This window comes from Neodiprion virginianus, chromosome 6 (assembly GCF_021901495.1).
Source record: "Neodiprion virginianus isolate iyNeoVirg1 chromosome 6, iyNeoVirg1.1, whole genome shotgun sequence".
Taxonomy (NCBI): domain Eukaryota; kingdom Metazoa; phylum Arthropoda; class Insecta; order Hymenoptera; family Diprionidae; genus Neodiprion; species Neodiprion virginianus.
The window spans coordinates 8,425,489-8,437,525 of NC_060882.1; the positions used below are offsets into that span (position 1 = coordinate 8,425,489).

A 12,037-nucleotide genomic window follows, 5' to 3' on the forward strand; every position below is an offset into this window, starting at 1 on the left:
TATGCGAGTATAATGTGCGAATTTTCACGGTCTCAAAAGACAGTTCCAATTACCGACACGCGGTTCCTCAGAGCACCTTAATTTGCTAACTTATCGGAAATGGAGCAGAGCATAAAAGCGTCAAAGGACAATTCGATAGACTTCGATTTACGCGATTGAGAATAACGAACGAGTTCCGGAATTTTATTCGCTCGTGCACTAATACTCGACGTTGAAAATATTTAAATCAACGAAAACTTCGGACGGGTATCTGAATTCAAATGGGGTGCAGAAAGAGTTACGGAAGTACGAGAAATCACCCTAATTTAGCAAAATTCAACGCGAAGGGGTTCGCTCAAATTAGCAATTCTGAATTTCCTAATGATTCGCTTGATTCGTAAGACTCTTTTTGACGGTGAAATTAATTTCTGAGAAGTAATTAAACTGCAATGTTTAAATATACCTGCAGTCAATTACAGATTTTATTTCATCACTGGAAAGTGTCAAGAGATATTTTTTAGTTTCGATATATACTAGCTTATTATTTATTCAAAATGTACGCAGATTGGATTTTTCATAGTATATCAATTGAATGTTATTTCAAAAGTGTTAAATCGAAAAGCCAAAGTTACTTCGAACTTTCTGGAACTGGACTGAAAGAAAATAAATTTCATAATTTAATTCTGTTTCAAACAAATTTTGAACAATTAAACGAGCTTCCAATGCAAAACAGTTTTATGTAGTACACTTGAGTTTATAAATATCACCTAGTTTCGGTAATTCACTTTATCTTGTATTTAATGAATGCAGTGAGAAATTAAGACGTTAACGAGTCTTGTATAAAATAATTAACCTAAACTTACTCACGATTAGATTGAATTAGATCAGGGATCTGTAAAATGATGAATCTTGGCTGAATTTCAATCGTCATCGCCGAATTAATCATCCACCAAATCATTCCCAATTTTCTGAGCCTGTACACGTACGCAGAGAAAGCTGAAGATTTACGAGTCTTTTCCTTGTTTCTTCTTGTTCTTATGTTATTTTTATTTTTTCCGAGCTTCTTTCGCCAGCAATAATTCAGTGCCGTCTGAGAGAAAATAGAAGGCACGCCACGAGCCAAGACAGAGCGAAAAATTTGCCATCGTAAAAGTTCTTTATTGTTCAATCATGCTCAAAGAAAGCCCTCAGCGCGATGAGAAACCGTGAAATTTTCATATCATGTTTGTACACGACTAACGAGCTCGGGATAAAAACTTTCCATGTACCTGAGCTATGAGAAAACTGTGTATAATTAAACAAAGTAAACAAAAAGAGGGAAAGAGAGGAAAAGAACGAAGAATAAAAATGAAAAACAAGGCGAATGCAAGAAGATTAATTCGTCGGTTTGACCTGCAACGACGGGGATAAGCAATTTCTAGTTTTTACCGTAGCACCAATTGTCGAAAGAAATTATATCGTTCGTAGTAAAGATTTCGGCTCATTTACATTTTCACTTGATATTCCAACGTTTACAGGCTGTCTCATTTTAATCAATCCGGTCAAATATCTCGAAAACCCCAAAGTGTGAAAAATTTTTTAGACAAAAGTTGTGAGTTTCGAAGAGAGAAAGAAAATGAAAGTGTCAGATTTTCCGTAAGTGATCAGACAAAGGTCAACTTGGTCGTTTTAAACGGAAGAGTAAATTTCTTCCATCGGCATCTGAAAGTGCATCAAATTTTTCATTGTGAGTCACTTTTGGTTTTCGAAATATTTGACTGGATTGATTAAAATTAGGCATCCTGTATATCTCGTAAAAATTGGATCATTTCTCATAATAGCCACAGCAATTGCTTATAGCAGAAATTTTTTGTAATGAACAAACATTTAAATATATTCCGCCCGATTTAATTTGCATAATTTTAAGACGAAATTATCGAATTTCCAGAAGAAAGATATTATGAATTTTTAACAAACTATTGGTCTTCAATGCTATACTTCCATTCTTATTTGATGTAGCAAAAAGTTATCGTATTGTATTAATTCCGAAATTTTTCGTCCGTTTTCCGCTTTAAAGAAAACTCGATCAAATCATTTTCCAACTTTTCATCGGAGAGTGGCGTCCCGCCCCATATCCAAATTCGTTCAAAAATGCCGTTGAAAAATTCGTAAATCGATCCTTTTGACGGAACAACATTTTTCAATCCATAGAAATCTGCTTAAGTTTTAATACGAGAAGAGAAAAGACCCGCATAAGGCAGCTGAAATCTGTTCCATTGCGGCAAGTATACCAATCGAATGTGACAAAACGAGTCATTTTTCTATGAATAAAAAAGAATCAAACTCGGTTCAAAGGAACAGCGATAAATTCACTAATTTTCACTGACAATAGTAAATTTTCCCCGCCAGATATATATTCGCTGAACTTGAAACGAGCAAAACCACACCGTGCAAGTTTTCCGGCAAATCCGAGTTGCGACGATAATTTTTAACCGTGAAACCAGCCTCCACACCGTCGGTGTATCAAAATCCGCAAAAGTATCCACGGTTCGGCGTCAAGCACCGGAAGTTCGCGAATTGCTTTGCTAAAAATGGGCACCCGGAGGTGGGTAGCTGGTGCGTGGCTAATGCAAGGTGCGCTGACCCGGAGTGATTCTAACAACCTTCTATATATAAATCTCGACGGTGCGTGATCGCGTCCGCGGTTTTCCTCGTGCGTTGTTAACTACCTGAAGTTGGTTAGGCACTCCGGGTTCTGGACGACGGGCGTTCTATTACGCGACGATAAAACGTCTTCGTCTTACCTGAGCCGATCGGTAACGTAGGAATCTGCGGTTCTTTCCCCCGAAGTAACATCGCCGGATCTGCTTACTCTCGATCCGCCAATCACGAGCGGACGATAATGCAATAACTGACATCGGCGAGCCAAGAGAGCGACTTATTACAGCTTCGGTTTAACGGCCGAATAAATTGAGACGAGACGCCGATGCTGGGAACTCCACGCGAAGGTCAACCGTTGGGAAAGATCACGAGTAGTCGAGTTGGTTTGTTTCAAAGGTCCGGGTTTCGTCTGGCGTGGTATTTGAAGAAACCAATGGAAGAGTATTATTTTCTTTTTTTTTTTTGAATTTTAGAACGGGAACCGAAGAGAAATCCGTTCCATTTCTCACCAACGATCCAAAATTTGAATTTAAGGAGACTTAAACGTGTTCCGTACGATAAAGCGAACATTTCTAAAAAATCTTCCGCTTCATCCAAAACCATTCCACTTCAAGAATGCATGTTCAGCATTTTAACGTACAGTGAAGCAAATAAAAAAAAATAAATAAGTTTGGCAAACGAATAAATCGAGGGTCAAACTTGTGGGTAGAAAATATGAAAAACACTTTGAAGATGCTGCAAAATGTGCATCCTCAAGTCACCGATATTCTCTTATTTCTCAAGTCACCTCGGTTCTGGAACCTTTCGTTCCACGAGCCTGAATCGTTATAAATCTGTTCGATCAAAGAATTTGAAATTCGAACACATCTCGGCTTAACCAGGAACTTTTTCACCATTTCTAAACGTGTTTTTCGTATTCAAGTATAATACGAGTCACTTGCTGATCCGTGCAAAACTGACGACAATGAGGGAGTGTGGAGGAAAGTTTTGGTGATAAAAAAACGAACGAAGAGATAAATCGAATACGGTATTACGTAGAGAAGGTTCCGTGATCGATATTGTTGTAGTACAAGTTTTACTGCGCCTAAGCGGGATAGTAATAACTTTCGTAAGTGCACGCTGCGGAAGTTCCTGTTCAACAATCTTACTCTGGACTTAATACCGCAATCATTGTAATCCCCTTAGAGTAAAAGCTCACTGTTCTTCACTCGATAGTTTCCTCACTGCGTGTTCCCGTGCAATCCTGAACCACGGAACAAATGGTAAAATTGCATAATTGAAAAGGCAAATCGTTTTTCCGTCGGATGTTTTTCTTTCTCTCGTTTCACGCGCGTCATTCTATTATCGCTATGAGATATGACTCGTTCCTGAAATAAACCCAAGGGGACTGAAGCGTGTAAGCTTTTCGTAATGAGACCGAGTCGAGATAGAATTCCCCAGACCAGTCCCTCTAAAACATCATCTCGTGTACCCTTCCTCTGGAATTAAGGTTCGCGGGCAGGTTAGACCGCACGAAATTGTCTGAAAAATAATGAAAACAATAACAGGCTGTTCTAAATAGCAGCCACGGATAATTAGCCCCGAGTATACGCAGTTCCACATAAGTACCAGGGAGCGCGCCTTAATTAAGGTAATTAAAATATTTCCTCGGCCGCAAAACGACGATCCGCACGAGGCCGCAAGAAATTAAACGATTTCGCGTACATAAGCTTCTTCCTTCGCGCTTCTCGTTCCGCAGGCGACGATACCGAGCATTTACATTTCAAAGCAAATAGATTTCCAATTACGTCAATTATCGGGAATGGCTCTTTGGTATTTCAATGTGTTTATCACGACGTAATCGTCACCTGTCATCGTGAAAATTTCATCGAAATATTTGAGGAATATAATCTTTCGTGACTTTGATTTGGCGAAGCATTGGAACGGCACCATTTCACCAGAAACTGCATTTCAACGATTTATTGTTAATCCAGAATCACTTTACCACCACTGCCATGAGCTGATGATACAATTACAAGGAATGTCAATAATTATTCGCTTCAACATTGTTACCCGGTTTTTGACTGTAGCTGCTTAGTCTTGAATCGTTTAAAACGACTGTCGTAGCGGAAGCGATGTAGTCGGATTTTTACGTCGAATTTTATTTCAATTACCGACTAAACCGTCTTCTTAAAATACAAAACAATCGAGTCTTCTCCTGATCATACGAATGAAACGGCATGACCGGAAATCCTGTTCAAACCAAAAATCTGTCTCTGCGTGAGCTCGTTCGTGGATTCGATTGTCCAGGATTCGATATCTCGCACGGTATTCGACGCTTTATTTTTAGACAAGTTCGAGCAGCGAGCGATAGGAAGTGTCTGGAGTCGGGAATTTAAGTGCCGTCGTCCGATCACCACGCGCTTGTCTCTGACACACCAGCCATGCAGCATTCCGCAGAGGAATCAAGTGAATCATCACATTCTCGGAGATAAAGTCATACGGTCATTGATAATTGACCGAAGGTCAAGTGAGAGTTTCCTCAATATCCAGCTGCCGCAAGGCTCCAAGAGGTTCAAGGCAACGAAACTTTTTTTCATCCGCGATACGAATGGGATTACGCGTCCAGAATGCCTCCCAATGCATGCCCTCGACTGCATGGCAGTTCGTTCGATCCTCCTTCCGGTGCACCTAGAAAAAAAATTCGCTGGACGAGCAGATCAAGCTTTGGCATGTATCATGCACCTTCGGCAAAAGGAACTTTATTCAACTCAATTTTTCTACTTACTATAACAAATGAAATTTTTCTCAGTGTACGTCTTGTAAATTCCACGAACAAATTTGGTTCTTTTCAATTTATGACGGCATTTATTTTCCCAGTTTGCCTCTGCGCTTCACTCTGCGGCTATAATTTTTACTCCTTTTTGGGTGTACTCGTCTCACAACTATGGATATATGCATATTTCCATGTCATTTTTCGTCCATTCGTGAAGTGCCTTTTCATCGATGTCGCCAATCTTTTTACGGAACTCACGATACAGACTTCTCCCATTGCTGAACGAAGCCAGAGGTGACGAATCTTCGACTTTGTATGGAAAATGTGAAACATTTCAAGATCTTACACGAAAAGAGAGTCGAAGATGTCACAGGAAAGGTTCGCAGCTATTCCTTTGAAATGTGTTTGCTAAAAACGAACCCTGCAATCATTATCCAACACTTGTCCTTGCATGACTTCCAAGATGGCGGAGGGATTTATTTCTCGTGAGAAAAGGTCTTTCTGTTCCGACCGGAGCTGACCACTCTCGAACGGAAGTGTCGCACTGAAGCACGAGAAGTGGCGACTGGCGACAACCGCCGGAGCTGACCCATTTCTTTTATGGCTACCGCACGGTTCCGGACTCCTGGAGCGGCCCGGAAACCGCAGGATAAAAAGGGATGAATAAACGCTAGCACCGCCATACCGCATGCCGAGTCCGGTGTTCGATTAGCCATTTCTTCAGTCTTCGGGAGTCCTTTGGGAAATAGGCCATAGACATCTGCACTGAGAAAAATTTCATTTGTTACCGTAACTAGAAAAGCTGAGTAAAACAGCTATCGTTGAAAAAACTGTTTGAATATATGAATGTTAAGGACTGATCGTTCTCCATCGATATGATTCGTAGAGACTTTGGCGACTACTTTGAGCTGTAAAAATGATCTCTATCCATTACACATGCCGTATAGGCGCGTTGCGATTTCTTGTTGTGGGGAACGCTGCAGGTTTCCTTAGTGGAAAAACAAGAGGTTGGCATCATACTCGAAAATAAAGAGTTGAGAAAGAGGCATCGACCCTGGCGAGAGGAGCCGTTTATTTCTTAGGAGGCGTTGGAGTTGACGTCATATCGTAACATTAATTAACACTTAATTGAACGAGATACTCCACTGCCCACTCACGGACGGGATACGTTATACGCTCGGAGGTAATTCAAGCAGTTCTTTCACGGCTAGCGACGACTGCGTAAAGAAAAAACAAGACAAAAGGGGATAGAAAAAAAGCGCCAGAAGAGAGAAAAATTAAGTTCACCCGGCAATATTTTAGCGCAAATAATATAGAGAGGAGCGTTGCTTCGTACAGTGAATATAAACAAGGTCATGTAAAAAATCGAATTGAATTAACCAGATGACAGAATGATTTGTTATTTACGAACGTAGAAGAAAAGGAGACGGATTTGCACGTACAGTCATTCAAACTTCTGGTGACACGCGAGTGATGCGCGTTTCGTGCCGGGTTAAATATAAAAGCTGATTTTCAAGTTCAGTCAAGATCTTTGCAAGAGGTAACGGCACTCAGGCGACGATTCGGTAGTTTAATTTAACCCGCTTGCATTACACGATGAACAAAACCACAGATTTTCTGCATTCCGTTATTATGACGAGACCGTTGCAAACCGCTGTTTTCGGTACTAGGTATCATCATATTCGATTTCCCCTTTTCGTTAGCTGAATAAAAAAATTGAAGGATCGGATATTGATCGGAGATATAGAAGAAATTCGAAGCATTCGACAAAACATATTAGATGAAGGTCGTAAAGAAATTCGGTTCAATGTTCGTATCGCTGGATTAAAAATTATAACAATTGTAACGTTCACGGTCTTCTTGATCCACAACTTTGTACAATCGTGTTTTATTATTTTAATTCTTTTTCTTTGATATCTTGGTGAATTTTTTTTATTTTATTTATTTTTATTTTATTTTTTTACATTGCCAACAATTACCGAGCCTCGATCGGAATAGCTTACAAATTACTTCATTGCCGCTGACGGAGTGCCGGTGATGCAGCGATGGGACTTTGTACTCCGTACAAAAAGATCACGAAAGCTTCCGAGTGAAGAGGATCAATGAACTCTAAATAGTTATATTACAGTCTCGGTCTTGTCGGTCAGAGTTGATTAGCCAAACTTAAGATCCGAAACCATTTCGTGACTGGAATATATATTTCATCTAAGTATATAACGCATGAAATTAACGTAAAGTAGAATAAGGCAGGACGGCAGTTTAATCCTCAAAAATTCTCTGAAGGTGTGGCAGTCCGAACAAGTTGCCAAACGTTTCGTGACCGTGGAGCCCGTTTCGCCTGACAAGAGAGATGAAACAGGAGATCAAAATCTATCCGCACGAGCCAGCTGAGCGCCGGAGAGTTCGCTTGGAGAACATCACTTTGCCATCCAGGGTCAACCACTTGTGGAAGTCCAGATTCTCAGCCGCAGAACAACCGGGTTTTGTCGGACTCTTTTCAGCCCTTTGAAACACCGCGACCAAAGTTTTGCGGTTTTCTCAAGCCGCGGGAGTTTCCTCGGTAAGAAACTTTCCGTGTCCTTGTGGGAAACGCGCCGGCGGTAAATTAAAAACTGTTCGAGGACTCGCCGAAGGAAGAGAAAAAGAACGCGAACGACTTATGGGAAAATAATTGATTGCGGCTATCGATCGACTTATCAAACACCAAAAACCGTCGAAGGTGCAAAAAATTGAACGGATGCCTCGGAACAGATCTGCCGAGTCATCGCAGCAGCAACATAGTCGACTTAAGTCGTATAAATTCATCGCTGTGTCCGGGTAATAAGCGATTCGCGAAATCGTAGCAACTGACCTTCGGCAATGGTTATTAATAGAAACGTAGCTCGATGTCTCAATCGCTTGAAACCGTGTTTGTTAAGCGATTGTCAATCGCGTTTCTGCCCACTCGATTCTGCGGTCGCTTGTAATAATTCAGGCCAGCAAAAATGTAACGGAACGCGAGTTCTTGAGTCAGGAAATTCTGTGACACGTCTTTAACCGCTAGTGAATTGCGTTTTTTACACGATTTTTACATCTTTGGAAATGATGAAATCGTTGCCGTTGTGATCCAAGCCGTTGATCGCAATATTGGCCGACAGTCGAGCAATGGTTTGTGAAATCGTTTTGGCAAGGAAAATAATTGCACAACTATGCATCGAGGCTGCGAATTATCCTTCTGACTCAATGTACGAAAATAGTTGGAGAGATCCGATTGCAGCCAATGACGCTAAATATGTTTTCAGGGGTTTGCAGTGGAGCAAGATTTTATAAAAAAAAAGTATAAAAAATAAAACGACTAAAATAAACAAACGTCATAAATTCTCGAAATATTTCTTTTTTATATCGACAAAATTTCTGATTTCACAAAAGTCAACAGTTGTAATGACTTCTGTATACAAGAAAAACTTTATACAGAAAAATTTTCAGTAACATCAAAAACAAGATTTATAATAACCCCTAACTGCCAGATTACGAATCTGAACTCGAAATTCGAAAATTCAAACCGGTGAATCAAATATGACGAGCAAACAAAAACAACGAGAAGAAAAATTTTGAAAAAATTCTGTAACTAATATAGATCAGCATAGAATGCTTCTTTTCGTGAAAAAGTACGAATTTCGACGATTTGTTTACGTGTGCTATTTTTTCAATAAATAAACAAATAAATTTGATGTTTCATTCTTAGACCTAGATACGTTTCAGGGACCACGTGCAACGAAAAAACTCGGCAGTTGTTACCTAAAAAGTAGTTGAATAAATAAAAAAGTGGGACGCCGAGCGTCCCAACGTGAATTAAAGGGTTAAACGAACTTTATCGGTTACACCGACGTTTGGTAGCCTCGATTACGGAATCGCCTCCTCCACTACTAATCCTAAGTATACCTACATATTTATAGGCAAGAGGCGTATAACAGGTGAGACACGCGTACGACTAATCTCGTCGAGGCGATAAAGTCTCGGGCACTGTTCAGTGGGTTCAGGAATTTTTTTACCCCCGAGTTAATTAATCCGTTCCTAGTTCTGGGTCCAGTTTATCCAGTGGCAGCTCGTTCCGTATCCATTTCCCCGAGTCAGCTGCTTGGATTAGATTCGGCCGGCTGGAATCGGGCTTGCCAAGGAAAATGCGTCCTCCTCTCGGTATCTTCTCGAAGCGTTTATCTCTGCGGGCCTTTTCCTCCCGTCCCGATTCGCTCACCTGTCGAAACGCCCTTCGTCGATCAGCCACGGAGCTGATAGCTTCCGAGCAATCGATTTTCCATTTCCTGCTCAGTTCTGCGATCGCGTTTTACCTATTTCGCAATTATTTCGCACGAGGAAACTGTTCTGCCGCCTTGATACAGCGCTGGGATCCTGACGTAAACAAAGAAATTTTCCGACTCTTTGGTCAGCGTCAAACCGATAAGATGGACTCGGGGTGAAAATGATGTGGCGGAAAATATAAACGGGAATTGGGGTTTGGACTAACGATAAGTTATAGCTTTTAAATTCTTAGAATTATTAAAGGACCCCGAAGTGTATGTCAACGATTTTATTAAAGATCCGCGACATGTTGCAGTGTATTAAAAAATATCGAATACATTTTTTACAAGCCAATTCGACTGTTCAAGGTATGAAAACCACCTCTAAGGTTTACCCCTTAAAATACGAGTGCAACCTCCGTCAAAAGCTTTTACGTTATTATTGAAAAAGCTTAAGAAAAGAATTAATGGAAGTCTACTTTAAGGGTGGTTTTTAATTTATAAGCATTGTTGCTTGCGAGTAGGAGGAAAAAAAATTAAACAAACACCTATAATTAATCAGTGATTAGTATAAGTGGTTAGGTTAAGTTAGGTGAGTTCGGGTTAGGAAAAAAGTCAAACACACACCCCAATTAATGAGTAATTAGTATAAGTAGTTCGGGCAAGCATTTCGATCCTAAAAATCATTTCTCTCAACTTGATAAGTTTTTGCAACCTTTTACGATCTTCTCCGCACGTCTCTCTTGCCTTGCCTGCAATAGCCATATATGGTGATAATTTTCGCGGGAATCTAGTTAGCAATATTATAGTAACGGTCGGCCGGCTTTCCTATCGTTAATTTAACGGGTCCCCTGGGATATTTCGACTGCAGGATATTCGGCAGAGTTAATTAATGGGAAAAGTTAGATGACGTAATTCATAATTACACCAGAAGTTGTACGTGAAGCCCCATAAGCTCTCAATAAGATATCTTAGATGCCGGTGCTTCCTGGTTGACGCACCAGCCGCCACTTCCTAACGGTCGCATTCAAACTCCGAGACCTCCTCGACGCAGAAAGTAGAATAACCTCCATACCCACGCAGCGCGCCCGGCAAAGCTGATTACCGAGTAACGCTAATTAATAACCCCTGCGGATTCCCATTGCGCTAACTAGCGCAGCCGTTTCTCGCAATTTAGCAAAAATCCTCCGATCGAATTCCCTTTGATTCTTTTTTTCATCCCCAGCGTCGACTTGTCATCGGCATAATTAGAAAACAAACGACTGGTGAGATTCAAGGTTTGACAAACCATTTTTTTAATCAGTGTCCCGAGCCGGTAAAAGAAGAAGAAATATTACAAGTCACGATGGTTTGAAACGTGACTGCGTTGAGGTCAAAGCTCCACTATAACGTACCGTCGGAAGGATATAGATCTATATTTTGACCCACCTTTTGTACCGTATTTCTTTTTCCCTTTTGTTATCTTCTTTTTTTTTTTTTACCTTGTCTTATTTTTATTCACGATACTTTATGCGGCAAAAATATATATTCCGCGATGCTGTGTCAATGAATAAATACATGAGATGCATTTTGCGAGAACTACGATCAGCATATGCATCGAGCTCCTCTTCTAGACTTTTCTGTCGCATGCATCCACGCTCTGGAATCAGCTGCACGTATATTCTAAGTGTATATTTAAATGAAAAATAAACAAACCTAGAAGAAAAACAATCTCGTGATATTTTTTACATAATTTATTTATGTATTTTGCGTCAAAGTTACAGAATCGCTTTGCCGCGGGTGGAGCTGATTTATCGTACCAACTTCAGGTGCACTGATGATCGCGACGTCGCTAATGCATTCGCGAATTCTGCAGTCTCTCGGGTCTCCAAGGCCTCGGTAATGAATTCGAAAAAGTCGAAAAAGTCTTTCACGTTGAATCTGGAACACGTGCGACGTATCTCTCATGCTATCGTGCAATTTTTTATTCATAACCTGCGAACTGACACGCGTCGACGTATGGTCAATGTGTACGTTTCTAGATGTAGCCAACCATGTCCTTGGGTAACATACGTTCTCCACGTTCGACCGCGATGGTAATATTTGCGAATAAGTCTTTGTGAATATCGCCGCGTGTTTGTGAAAATGAAATATTTATTGACGTCATTTGTGAACTTGGCGAGAAAACAATTATCAGTATTCTTTGACTGGCAAAAAGCACAAAGCTGTTTAGTCATAGGATAAAATTCTTTTCCGCTTCACATTTTATCTGTCGGTGTATAATCCGTGACTTTTTCGTGTTCGAGTTTCCCTCGAGTGATTTTCATTGAACGCTTGCTTACTAATTGATCCGCAATTTTTATTTTCATTATCAGCTAGTGTACTGTAGAAAGAACATGAGCCAATT

At 40.4% G+C, this 12,037-nt stretch overlaps 1 protein-coding gene across 1 annotated transcript in view; it reads left to right on the forward strand.

Moving 5' to 3' along the window:
• Positions 1-12,037, forward strand: part of LOC124306753 (brain tumor protein) — a 158,111-nt gene that overhangs the window by 30,266 nt on the left and 115,808 nt on the right. The gene's annotated exons all lie outside the window — the stretch shown is intronic.